Genomic DNA, 14,111 nt, shown 5'->3' on the forward strand with positions numbered 1-14,111 from the left:
CACCACCTACCTTGCCAAGAATAGCAAATTAAACAGTAAGCTGTTTTCCGATTGGCTTCATCATTAAGGAATGAAAATGCATCTTGTACTGTGAAAAGCCTCAGCACAAACCAGCAACTTCTAATACACTTCAGAGTCAATACAATTAGACACAAAAAGAAGAAATACAAGTGCACAACTCCAAATTAACGGATTGTATATAAATAAATACATTTTGCAGTAAATAGAGGTTTTCGGCATAATCTTGGCCAAGGTTATGGGCCTACCCACCACATCCTCTGTAGGGTAGGAACCTAACATACTAGAGTTCAAATCCAGAGTGCAGGACACCCCCAAACTAGCCCAGCTAAGCCACCACAAGGCTCCGCTCTAATAAGTAAAAAGTGAAGTGTAAAGGAAATAGTTAAGAGCAGCTGCATATAAAGAATAAAAATTAAAAAGTGAAATACATATATAAAAAACACAGACAGTGAAGCGTTAAAAGGAAAATATGTTATAATGCGATGCCCTGAAGCAGATCAACCAAAGCAATCCAGGGGGACCCACGCCCCAAAAATTAACCAAAGCTACACTATACAGTCTAAATATTTGCAGGACTTATCTATATGTAAGCTCTCACGAGCAGGGACCTCTTCCTTCATGTGCTTCTCTTTACATTTTCTTCTACTCTCTACTCCCCATTAGGGCACCTAACACGGGACCGCCAATTCCCGGCAGCTTATTGTGAGTGCTTTAATCACTATTTCAGCAATGTATATAAGTTGTGTCCTTGTCCTGTACTGTAATGTACTGTATGTTACTTGTTTCTTGTTCACCTATTAGTTCTATGTACTATGTAAGGCGCTGCGGAACACTTGTGGCGCCATATAAATAAAGGATAATAATAATAATTGTGCCTCTGACTGGTGTGCGCTTTACAATGCCAGACTCCATTGCTCTAAAACAATGTGTTAGGGATGCTAGTCTGAGTAGAAAGTGTCTCAAGCCTTCAGGTGTGCAAAGCAATGCCTCCACAGGTAGCACCTCATAATATATATATATATATTTTAGGATTAGGGACTCCCAGGGGGATTTAGGGTTAAGGTGCATACACACACGACAATTTTTTGAACGATTATCGATAAGGATATCGTTAATCGTTGAAAAAATCGTTCAGTTTCTGAGTTAAAACTATGAACGATTATCGTTCATGCGCGTTCACGTTTGTAGTTCAGTCAGACTGACGATTTTCAGTAAGGGAATATGCAAAAATCGTTTGTAGTTCAAAAAAATCGTTCATTACATTTAGTAAATTAACGATTTTGTTCATTTTTCCCTTGAAAAAATTAACGGAAATCATTTACTAAAATCGTTCATTTACTAAATCGTTGTGTGTGTATGCAGCTTTAGGTTTAGGCTAGGGGATGGGGGGGTTAGGGTCAGGCACCACCGGGGGGAGGTTAGGTTTAAGCACCCCCTGTGAGGGTTAGGTTTAGGTTGCGGGGAGCGGTTAGGTTTGGGCACCCCTGGGGGGAAATTAGGGTTAGGCACTAGTGGGGAGGTTAGGGTTAGGCACCCCTAAGCGAGGGTTAGGGTTAGGGGGGGAGAGGGAAGTGTTACTTACATCAGTCGGGATCTTTAGCTGCCTGCCTTCCAGCATCGGTATTTCATCCGCCGAATTACAATACATGGCAGGCAGCCAGCCAAGAACACAGGTACAACACATTTGTACATTGTTGCAATAAAAGTGTAACGCTTTGAAAAAAAAACAATTAAGATAGTGTGACCCGGTGTAATGATACATCGAACGCACCGTACACACTGCATGATCCGGTGTATGGCGGCCCGATGTGTCGTTACATGCAGCGTGTAAAGGATTGCTGGGTATTAGAGGAAAGACTGAGACAGGACACAGGGGGGTAGGCTGGTAATGGAGGAGGAGGGGTGCTGGTAATCAGTATTAGAGAGGAGCCAGGGACAGGAGAAAGAATGAGCCGTGCATTAGAGGCAGTGAGAGGACTCCTGAGCCCAGACGCGCTGCGGTACTGGGATATCCTCTCTGGGGCAGGTGCTTTGCCATTCAGTAACAGGCTGACGCTGAATGAGCATGGCCGCTTGCTCTCAGAAAGCAGGCAGGGGAATAGAGAGGCTCTTAAAGGGGGTGGGGCCACGAGGCTGCACCATTCCTACTGACTAAGTACTGCCTCTGGTAAAAGCTCAGCCAGCAGCGGATTGGGATGAAAAACCAGCCTGAGAAATTTTTGGAAGCAACATCCATCCATCTGAAATCTCACTACCGACTTGTACACCCCGACTGCAGCAAGGTCAATCAACACACCGGAAGCAGATCCTGACAGACACGTGGAGCTAGCACCTGTCACTGTGCTACGTGCCCCCTACAGACCCATCCCCATTATTACCATTCTGCAGCTCTGCAGGGACCAGCAGCCAGCCCAAAGTGCTGAAAATGGGACCGGGGGACTTCTATCACCCTGCCCCCCAGCCCAGCCTGCCTCCGGTACACACTATACTATGTGTATGATATACCGTTCCGATCCACGTCGGAAAGATATATTGTGCAATGGATTGTATATTGTGTACCTTTAGCCCTACATAGAATATTAAATACTTACATTTTTTAAAACAGGGGTTCTCAAATCCAGTCCTCAAGAACCACCAACAGGTAATGTTTTGTGAATTTCTTTCACCATGCATAGGTGAGTTAATCTATGCTGCTGGGTCAGTAATTACTACTTCCACAGACAGAAATCCTCAAAACATGAACCGTTAGGAAAACTTGAGGGCTGAGGTTGCATGCAACCACAGATTTAAAAAATAAGATAAAGTAGACTAGTAGAAAAATCAATACAATGTTTGCAGATCAAATAAAAAATTTTAAACTGCGGAATCAATGGATATTTTTTCCATGGGCACGAGCCCGATTTGGTGGTTTTTACTCTGATTTTACCTCTACCTCGCAGCTCATGGAGGTACAAGTCCGAGTGCAGGGACTTGCGTACAGGGTCTCCGGGACTTGCGCGCGAGGAATCCCCGCTAATTGAATAGGTCCAATGCAGCAATTAGCCGTGGGGTAAACCCTGCGGCGAATTGAATATGCCCCAATGTTTTCTAAATGAAGCATTAGTGGTGGTATTATAAACTCAATGTGTCTGTCCCTTAGTAGTGTCATTTCCACTGAAGAAAAAAACAGCACATTATATAATATGCAGAGAATAAGAAAAAATAAAAAGCTGAAAATCTAAGCAAAAAGTTTCATTTAACAGCCTGTCAGGTTCTTGATGTGAAGCTAATGAATGCAGCGGCAAACAAATTCATCAAACCCAACATCAAAACTGCATTTAACCCACCAAAGGGAAAAAGAAAATGAAATACAACCTGCGGGCTAGCACTTTGATCTCCCACTCCCGCACAAAGCATGTTTCACAGCAGCTTCTGATGCAAAATATGCATGAGCTAATATACAGTCCTCTTGTTGGCAGAAGCCATGATCTCTCTGCACCCACAGCATTGGGCAAGAGAATTATCAATTTTTTTACCATAACAATTGATGAATGAACTGCACTAAAGAAAATAATCACCATTAAATATTCTGCAAACCAGGGGCTGTCTATGAGGTGACCCAGCAAACCCATACTGATGTACAACAAAACGTTAATTATGAGCTGTTCTTTGTAGTGCAAATGGGAAACAGCACAGCACTTATAAGCCGGGGTATGCCTGATCAGTATACCCGATCATTTTTAATCTCTTTATTTGTGAACATAGTTAAAAGAGAATACAGTATTCAAAAATAAAGAATAGTTACCATGTACAATATATTACAATTAAAACCCTAAACCCAGTAAAAAAAAAAAAAAAAAAAAGACGTACAGCTTAATTATTTTTCAACTATTAAGTTTAGAATCAAATCTATAGAAACAACAAAATCGTAACAGACAAATGAGTCATAAAATGGATATAGTAGGGGGGATTGGAAGGAGAGTAAGAGAAAAAAAAAAAAGGAGGGGGGAGGGAAGCGCACAGTACACTACAAATCCAGAGAAGACCAGCTTCATTTCAGACCGGGCAACCGTCTGTGGTATGTAGAGTACCAGGGATCATGAAATTTCAGCACAATATCACGGAGCGGAATCGGTATGATATCCCGGCGGCCGCATGGATGGGAGTTCGAATCCCAGCAGCGGCAGCCCGACAAAACAGCAGAGCCCGGCAGCAGAAGCCCGACAGAGCTGGAAATCCCGATCGTCCTAAGGTAAGTATCTACTAACCTAACCCCCCCCTAACCCTAACCCTCCTTAGGGGTGCCTAACCCTAACCACCCCCCCTGTGCCTAACCCTAATCCCCCCTCTAAGTGCCTAACCCCCTCCTTCCCCGCTGCCTAAACCTAAATCCCAAGGGGGGGTGCCTAACCCTAACCTCTCCCCGAGGGTGCCTAACCCTAACCCTCCCTCCCCCTAGCCTAACGCTAACCCTCCCGAGGGGTTGCCTAACCCTAAGTCCCCACCGGGAGCCCTAAACCTAACCCTCCCCCCCTGCGGCTGTTCTCTGGCGGCGCCCGGCGGCGGAAAAATGACAGGCGTCTAGATGTAGATGCCTGTCATTTAACCCTCGCCGGGATAATGCAGTAGGGAAGCCGGCTGTCGGGCTTACGTCAGCCGGCTTCCCGATTGCATCCCCACGGAGCAGAGCGGTTATATACTCAATAGAAGCCAAGTACCATATTTTATTAATTAGGGCTTGCATTAATGGAGCACTGGATTGTTTCCAGTTCAAAGCAATCAATAGTTTAGCCACATTGTAAATGTGGCCAAACAACTTATTCTGCAACTTAGAGATAGATCTGAGGGGTCTGCAAAAAAGTATATGTTACGGATCCCTGGGGGGGGGGGGGTTTACCAATCACTTTAGATATCAAAGATGTAACTTCATCCCAATATTTAAATATCATGGGGCAATCCCACCATACATGTAGATGAGTGCCTGTGTGACCACATTGTCTCCAACAAAGGTTCGAAGTACCAGGAAAAATGTGATTGAGCCTCTCAGGTACCAAATACCAGCGCAACAAAAGTTTTAAAAGAAAATAATTTTAAATTAGTATTAATGGAGGATTTAGCCACCCACGGCCTAATATCCACCCAATCATCATCTTCCATACAAATCCCAAGGTCCTGCACCCAGGACAGCTCAAATGACTCCTTGAACTCCGGTGGTGAGGGGGCTAGTATTGAATATAAAATTGATATAGAACCTTTGCAGCCCGGGTTATAAAAACACTGGAGCTCAAATGGAGACATCACAATTCACGAGTCTTACTAAGGGAACGGACAGAGCCGGCCCTAGGCATTATAAGCAAATGCCTAGGGATGACTGGAATCCCAGGGGCATCCGAGGGCTCTGCTGCATCATACCCGCACCGACCGATCCCCCCCGCCCCCGCGCCGGAACCATTCCTCCCCGACTGACGACAATGACTGTGTGAATGACTTGAGCAGCCTGCTAGTGCTGGGCCTGACTGTAGGGGGAGCTGCAGCAAAAGCGCGCAGCCCCTCCAAGGCAGTCCTCTATCAATCTGCATGCTGCTGATCCTGAGGGCTTGCTGCCAGCGCCGGATTACACCTGTCACATAGTGAGTCCTTCTCCTTCCCCAGCGCTCTGGAGCTGCACCGCAAGTAATTAGTGTGTACTGTCAGCGGAGGTGGAAGGTGCCTGCGGGGGCAGGGGGTGACTTTTGCATTTGTTGTATTTGCCTCAGGCTGGCTGTATTTGAAAGAGGTGTATGTGTGTGTCTGTGTAGGCTTTGTTAGGGTGTGTGTGTGCATATGTGTCTGTGTGTGCATATGTGTAAGCGTGTGTGCATATATCAGCATGGGTGTGTCTGTGTCAGCGTGTGTGCGTATATGTCAGCGTGAGTGTATCTGTGTCAGTGTGTGTGTATGTGTCCATCAAATACACAGGGTAGTGTATATATCCCCTTCAGTATTTGTACCTGGGAGTGACATGCAGTGATGGTGGAAGTACAGTACCATGCCCATACAGTCCACAAAAAGAAGAAATTTGTTAGCTCGCCACAGGTTTTTATTCCCCCTCCGTGGGTGGATATTAGGGAATGACGTTGGACAGTAATTGATGACGTCAGGGTGCAAGTACCGAGAGATGACGTGGGGGGGGGGGGGGGCAGATGATGGCGTGACAGAGACTATGCAGGAGGGGGAAGCGATGGTGTGCTAACAGACGACTCAGGGGGAGATGGTGTGGCTGAGAGACACAGGGGGCAGGAAATTACACAAGGGGCACACATCTGGGTGAACTGCTGTTGTATGATGATGACCTTATTGATATTCCTATACAAGCAGGCATCTTCCGGACGATGTGACCTACATGAATAGTGAATACCGACTGAAGACGCAGTCTTCCAGGGAAGATACATTTCCACATTGTGAGAAACCACCATATAGGCAAGGTGCATATGGAAAGGAATGTTCACAGATTAATGAGAAATGGGTGGCATGTCATGTTGGCACGCCCCATTTAAAGTGACCACGCCCCTTCTGTTATTTGACCGTGACCGCAATGAGTGCGGTCAGCGCTACACATTTACACAGGACTGGCGCTAGGCTTCCAGCGCCGGTCCTGTGCTTCACACCTGAGCCCGTTCCCTCCCCCTGAGCGCTTGCCCAATAGCGCTAGGAGGCGGGCTCAGGCTGTGCATAATACACGCATCGCCGCTAGCGCTGGCGGCGATGCGTGTGTTAAACAGCTGCCAATGAGAGTCAGATAGACTCTCATTGACTGCTGAAGCACCCACTGCAAGAGCCGGACTTCCGTCCGGCTCCTGCAGTGGGTAATGGGACTGACGTCATGACGTCTGTCCCATAATGCTGAGCGTGCCAGCCCGGGCAGGAGCAGGACCAGCGTCGCGAGCAGGACCAGGAGCTGAGATTCAGGGAAATTAACTCTACTGGGGGAGGGGTGGCTATTACTGGGGGCGCCATTGGGAGGACCTCTACTGGGGGGGGCTACTCTACTGGGGACTACTACTTGGGGGGGGGAACTACCACTGGGGGCATTATAAAAGGGACCTATTACTAGAGGCACTGCACTCGGGGGACCACTACTGGGGGCAATAATAGGAATGGCCACTACAGGGGGCATCACTACAGGGTGCCTGCATAAGGGGACCACTACTGGGAAAACTGCATGGGAGGGGGGGGGGGGGACTACTGCTGGGGGCACTATATAAAGGGCACTGCATAGGGGGGGGCTACTGCTGGGGGCACCATATAAAGGGCACTGCATAAGGGGATACCGCTACTGCATTGTGGGGACTGCTACTGGGGGCACTGCATAAGGGGGAACACTACGTGGGGCACTGCATTTGGGGGGCCACTACTGGGGGTACTGAGTAAGGGGAACTAATTGGGGGCTGTATAAGGGGGACCACTACTGGGGATAATGTATAAGGGGCGCTACTATGGGCCTGCATAAGAGGGACCACAACTGCATACTGGAGGTACTGTATAAGGGGTACTACTGGGGTTAAGGTGCATATGGATAGGAATGTTCAGCGTGAAAATAAAGGGGTGTGTCATGTTGACACGCCCCATTTTTAAGTGACCACGCCCATTTTTTTCGGCGCGCGTACATCTCGGGATGTAATGGAGCGTACACACGGTCAGATTTGTCAGATTTGTCAGATGAACGATTGAACGATTAAACGATTAAACGATTTGAACGATTTGAACGATTTTACCAAAGTTTTGAACGATTTGAACGATTGAACGATTTTTGACTGCATTAAAATGAATGGAATCGTCCAAGTCTGACTGCAAACACATCAGATATCAGAAATCGTTATCTGACCATCGGGAACGCGCATCGTTGATCGTCCATCGTTCAGGCATGTCAGATATGAACGATTTTCCTTCCGATATGAACGACTGAACGATTTTTAAATCGTTATCGTTCATATCTGAAGGAAAAATCTGACCGTGTGTATGCACCATTAGGGGGGGGGCTCCCTTTTCAAATTTGCCCTGGGCTCCAAATACCCTAGTTACGCCACTGAGCAGTACACGTCCACTATCACGCTGCACTCATAGGTGTTGCTTTCACAATCTCCCTGAAATTCTTTTTCAAAGGTAGGCAAGTATGGAATATACAGTATGCTACATGGGTTGCAATAATTGACAGTGAAATAAACTGTTGTCAGCATCAGATTTAAAATTCAGACTAAATATTAATTATCAGTATCGAACAAGCTAGTGGAGTGACGAGTAAGGAGAGATAAGTTATAAGGAAGTGATGTGAACAAGAGAACAATACTGAGGAAGTATGAGAAACGATGCGTTACGAGATTAACGAGTGATATAGACAGAGCAGAATTGCCATTCTATACATTCATTTTCAAAAGCGGTTTACAAGAGCTGGTTTGCACACAGCTTTTTCTTCTTTTAATAGATTTTTATCCAATGACAGAAAAGATCATGGTCCCACCAAACCAAGACACTATGCCAGTGGTTCCCAAACTTTTCTAAATCACGGTACCCTAGAGTATCAGCACTGTTTTCACGGCACCCCTAAGTCAAAAGTTTGTTATTCTGTAATCAGAAAAAAATGTAGTGAAGTAAATTGTGCTTACCTGTCATCCTTAGGCTCAGTTATGTGGTGGTGGACAGGTTTGTGCTTCTGTTTGTCCACATATTTACATTACATTGACCATACATACAGTAATTTGACATGGTGCTGGACCAACATCCTGAGGCACCCCTGCAAGTGTCCCGAGGCACCCAAGGGTGCCTAGGCACACAGTTTGGGAACCACTGCACTATGCTATACTTTACAGTGTCATACTACAGATAGTTTTTAATTTAAAAAAAAGGTGCGTACAGTATGTATATGGTGCTGGTAAGTGCTGAATTAGTGGAATTTCTAGTCCTTTAAAGGAAGTTAGATAATTGCTAACTTTACACATTTACTCTACACATCTTATAGTTTATTCATACTAATAATAATTTTCAGTAAAATCCTAAAATGGGCACTGTAGCTGTGACATACATGTATAATTGTGCATGCTTCAAAGACACTGAGAAAATATTCTGCATTGAACAATTCAGTAAGGAATCTTTAACCACAGTCAGTGGGTGCACAGCATGTTTTCTCATACATATTGCTTTTCCAATGTTTGAGGTTCTTAAAATTCAAAACAGATTACTCCAGAGTCATGTAACTAGACATGTCATGCACGTACCTTATTGTGTTCCATGTTCTTCTCTTCTATGACTTACCAGCTCATTGCCTACCAAAATTGAGCAAGTCAAGTATGGCAAGATTTTGTCCTGCTGGCAACCTCACTATATGCTGAAACATTTGTTGTTTTAATTAAATATTTAAATAATTAAATATGTACTAATATAATATGTAATTATAGGTATGTATGTTATTAGCATGGACTAGAAAATTAAGCATGGTTCTGCTATGGTAGCCAGATGATAAAATGGTTCTAAAGGTGGGTATACATTAGACGATATGTTGCCCGATCCGTCGGATCGGGCCAACATCTGTAAATGTGTACCCACTATGGACGTCCATGCGCGCTCCCACAGGTCATCCATCGGGGTCATTCCGTTGGCCTGCATGTAGGGCCGAGGGAATGACCCAGCTGTCGACGCCAGGCAGGTGAATGGAGGTGTGCCCGACATATCGGGCAGTCGGGCACCAAATTGTGTAATGTGTACCGATGCACGATGTGTCAGCCAATCAAGTATCGCTTCGCTGTGTACAAACAATGGATAAGTGTGTACCCAGCTTAATGCTTCAGTTGATAAATCATACATTAATTGTTTTTAATAAAAACTTAATTTGTCCCCCACTTTAATTTGATAGATAACAGTTTTTTCCATTGGGTGACTATACACACCTTTTGTTGCGCCTCCCAGGAACAGAAATGTGGGAAAAACGGTTTTATGAATTCATAGAATGTCCAATGACAATACATTGCATTATGGTTGCACTTAATAAAAACAGTCAGTTTAGTTTTTTGGGAGTAATTCATAGTGGTATCTTCAGGAAACAAAGTAGGTTACAGTTACCTAATGGGGGAATTCAATTATTTTTGTGAGCGGATTAACTAAAGGGCACTGGAGCAATTCAATTGTTACCGTTTGGTCATAAGAGCAGCTGGTGCTAGGGGCGTACTTATAATGGGTGCAGAGTGTGCGGTGCAGGGGGGGGGGTCCGCATCGCACACCTTGCACCCATATTATACTCACCTCTCTGGAGTCCCACGTCGTTGCGCTTTGCCAGTACAGGGAAAATGGCAGCTGCAGTCATCTTCTAGTGCCCAGAGTCTACCACTGCGGCGCTGCGCTGATGGCTACCGGACTGAGAGGTGGGGACCTGTGACCGAGACTGCACACGGGCCCCCTTCTCTCTTGAAACGCCCCTGGCTGGCGCTGACATTTCTGCTTGCCGTCTCCTGAGGTGGAGAGCAGAAATGTGCGCAAAGTCTGCGTTTTGGGCGCCCGTATGTTAGTTTGGGTGCCCTAACCAGGACTATAGACTGGTTAAGCCGCTTTACAGGCTAAACCTGGTGCTTTTGGGTGCGACAAGCGCAATAATGGGTGCCCAAACCAATTGCATTGCTCCGCTGGGCACCCATTATCGCAGCCCAAAAACAATTGAATTGCCCCTTACGTGTCTGCGCACATTTCATCTCTTTTTTATTTTGTTTTTCACAGGTGAACAGAAAGCAGACATAATAATTAATCTCTACAGAACCACGCTGGTGCAGTGCATGAGACAGTCTTTCCACAGTAACGAAGCTGCATCAGTGTTTCCCTCAGAAGATCACTAATTTCTCCTCCATACTCCAAACAAAATATGGAACAGAGGAGAAATAAATGTACCTAAATCCTATGTGCATTTAGGCTACCAATACTCTAGATGCTAAATAAATGTAGTAATGTGTCATTTTTACACAACACTACAAAGCAGTATGAAGGACAAAACAAATCCTGTCAACCCCGCAATGAAGATGGCATCAAAATTTCATAGGATCCAAGACCTGTAAAGTACTATAGTATGTTCCACATCATGCAACATCTCTAATAATTACTTTGCACTCAACATATTTAGGCACAAGTAACAAAACAAGAAAACAAAGCTTGATTACTTATTTCACCGCAGCCAGCTAAATACAGCATTAGTAGTCAATGATTTCACCTTAAGGTCATATTGACAGCTTAAACTCATGACTGGAGATTTTGCCATTACTTTTCCTACATGCTCTCAGTGCTAGAATTGTGAATACATTATTGAGTGGTATTATGTTTATGTCTACAATTAATCCAGTGGAGTCACTTCCAAAGTCACAGGAGAAGGGCAAACAAACTCCCGGAATAAGCAATATATAAGTTTTAATGGCACTTGTGTAGGTCTATTAACTCTTCTTTTGGTGTGCAATCAATACAATAAAGGTTACCTTTCAAAATGTGGTAAAACAGAATTTTAAAAAAGGATGCCCCTTCCCCAGCAAAGAATTTTTTTACATGCAGGTGACCCATTAAGCAGCCATACATCACAGAAAGACATAATATTAAAACCAGTTTATAATAAATTTTTCAGAGTGACTTGTACTGCTAGGTGACAATTTTCATCAACATTCCTCACACAAATTTGGTCGTATGGACTTTGAACTGTATAGTAGCCCAGTGAATGTACAGTGGCTATAAAACGTTATTCACCCCCTTGGGTTTTGTCAAATTTTTCTGTGTTACAACAGGGAACCATGATGGATTTAACAGAATTGTATTTCCAATAAACAGAGTACTTGATATTGTGCCAAAAATGTAATTCAACCATTTGGTTAAAATTAAATAGGAACAAAAAACTGAAATAAGTTATTGCGGTATTATTATACTTACCGACTTTTGTACATTGCTTTCCGAGAGAAGCCCGGTTCGGGGGGGGCGGGACAGGAGAGGTGATGTAGTTAGGCCTACCCCTTTCTCAAAAAAAGTCTGCGACTCACAGGGCCGCGATGAGGAGGCGGGGCTAAATGAAGCAAATCGCGCCGTTTAGCCCCGGCCATTCCTCATGGAAACACGAATGCCCCATTAAATCTCCCCATCCTGCTTCACTAGGAAGTGGGCAAGATGTGGGAAATCTGCTTACACTTCCGGGAGAGTGGGGGGCTACCCAAAAAAAACCATGAGCCTCCCCGCGACTTCCAGGAGTGTAGGCAAGTATGAGTATTATTCACCCCCTGAAGTAACGAATACCACTTTTACACCACGTCTGACCTGGGATTTGGAACACGTTTCCAACCTGGATCAGACCCGCGACAGACCCCCTTTTACATTGCGGCACCGACCCAGGCATAGTTCACACTGGACATTGCAGTGGACGCTTGGAGATTATGTTATCTACAAGCACCACTAAAGCTGGCCACACCGGAGCCGGGTCTCCAGTGACCTGGCTCTTCCGGCATTATACTGCAGCGGACGCTTGGGGATGATGTAATCTCAAAGCTCCAATGAAGCCGACCAATCGGGCAGTTTGCAGCACGACCCAAGTCATCGTGACCCAGATCGCAATGTTTACACTGCAGGGTGACACGGGAATGACCCATGGCCAACCTTGCAAGTTACCAGATTTTTATCCTCCGGGTACCTGGACCCGGGTGGATCAGTTTACACTGACAAATATCCCGAGCTGATGCACGTTCACGTGCATCAACCCAGGATTTCAGGTCAGTGTAAAAGGGTTATAACTTTCTTCACAAGTCACATAATTAATTCTTGAAAACCACCTGTGTGCAGGCAAGGTGTGTCACAAGATTACAGTAAACGTGTGTGTGCGTGCGCTCCCCAGGCAGTAAGTGCATTCCAAGCAAAGACTACAAAATAAAGACAAAAGAACATTTAAAACAGATTTGGGATAAAGTGATTGAAAAGTACCAAACAGAAAAAGGGTAAAGAATATTTCCAAGGCACAGAATATAGCCCGAAGCACAGTTACTCCAGCGACTATGGTGACACCTCGTATGTCACTCTCTGACCACTTGCTTTCGAAAAGGGCCGTGGCCTCGCCCCTGGTGTGCCATTCTGGGGGCATGACCGTATCTCACGTCCCCGTCCGTGTCACTCTGAGGGCTTGCCCAACACTCCGGGAGCTGCTAGAATACCACTAGTCTCCCTCAGCACAGTGTGGATGACACCATCCCCCCTCTGCAACACTGTTTGGTGACCCCACCTGAGGGCGGTGACAACAAAATAGCAGAGCAGCTCTGCTATTTTGGTGTCACCCCCTCGGCTGGTGTCACCCAATGTGGCACGCACCCCCATAGTGACGGCACTAAGTTACTCCACTGTATAGCTTCATACAATGCACTCATTGATTTTTTTTCTGCTTCTATGCAAGCCTAGTTGCATTTCTACCATGCACAGACCATCCATGCACACCTGTGTAAAACCAAAACCATTTGCGGTGCGCATTGGGCATATTCAATGGTATCAAATCTGTTAGCTTGCGTAATTAAAAATTAATGACAATCTTAATATTTATGGCAAATAATTAATATTAAAAAAGGCAACTCAAGCTCAAAAGTGATACATGAAAGTGTCAGGATTCACACAGGTAACAAAACAAACAATATAATACACAGAGTAAAATTTAATTATTTCAACTTAAGGTGCATTATCTTGAACGTTAAAGTTGGAAAAATGTATATCCATCTGTTTGACTTAATAACAGAGAGCACAAATGACAGGCTACAATATAAATGTGAACATCAATTTCATCATCAATATCACAAATGTCCAATTCAGTGTTTCCAAAAAAAAAATAATCTGCTGCACATTTTTTTTTAAAGGGAACAATAGAATGCCCAATAAAAAACGTGCCATAGGACTCAAACTATTTAAAATTAAGCAACAGTGAGACATAAAACACAGAACAAAAAAACAAATGTCCTCAGATCACCTTTACATGCCTGTCAGTCTTCAGGAGTATGACAAGGAACAAGCCTAGTTTCCTAAATCATATAATATAAGTCCACCAACCTGCAATCAGTAGAGGGCTGAACAAATCACTAATAGTCTGATATGCT

At 44.7% G+C, this 14,111-nt stretch overlaps 1 protein-coding gene across 1 annotated transcript in view; it reads right to left on the bottom strand.

The window, feature by feature from the left end:
* The window catches only part of LOC148523863 (lysine-specific demethylase 4C-like), a 378,114-nt gene that overhangs the window by 359,196 nt on the left and 4,807 nt on the right, over window positions 1-14,111 (bottom strand). The window lies entirely within an intron of this gene.

This window comes from Taudactylus pleione, unplaced genomic scaffold (genome assembly GCF_031769625.1).
Source record: "Taudactylus pleione unplaced genomic scaffold, aTauple2 ptg000127l, whole genome shotgun sequence".
NCBI lineage: Eukaryota > Metazoa > Chordata > Amphibia > Anura > Myobatrachidae > Taudactylus > Taudactylus pleione.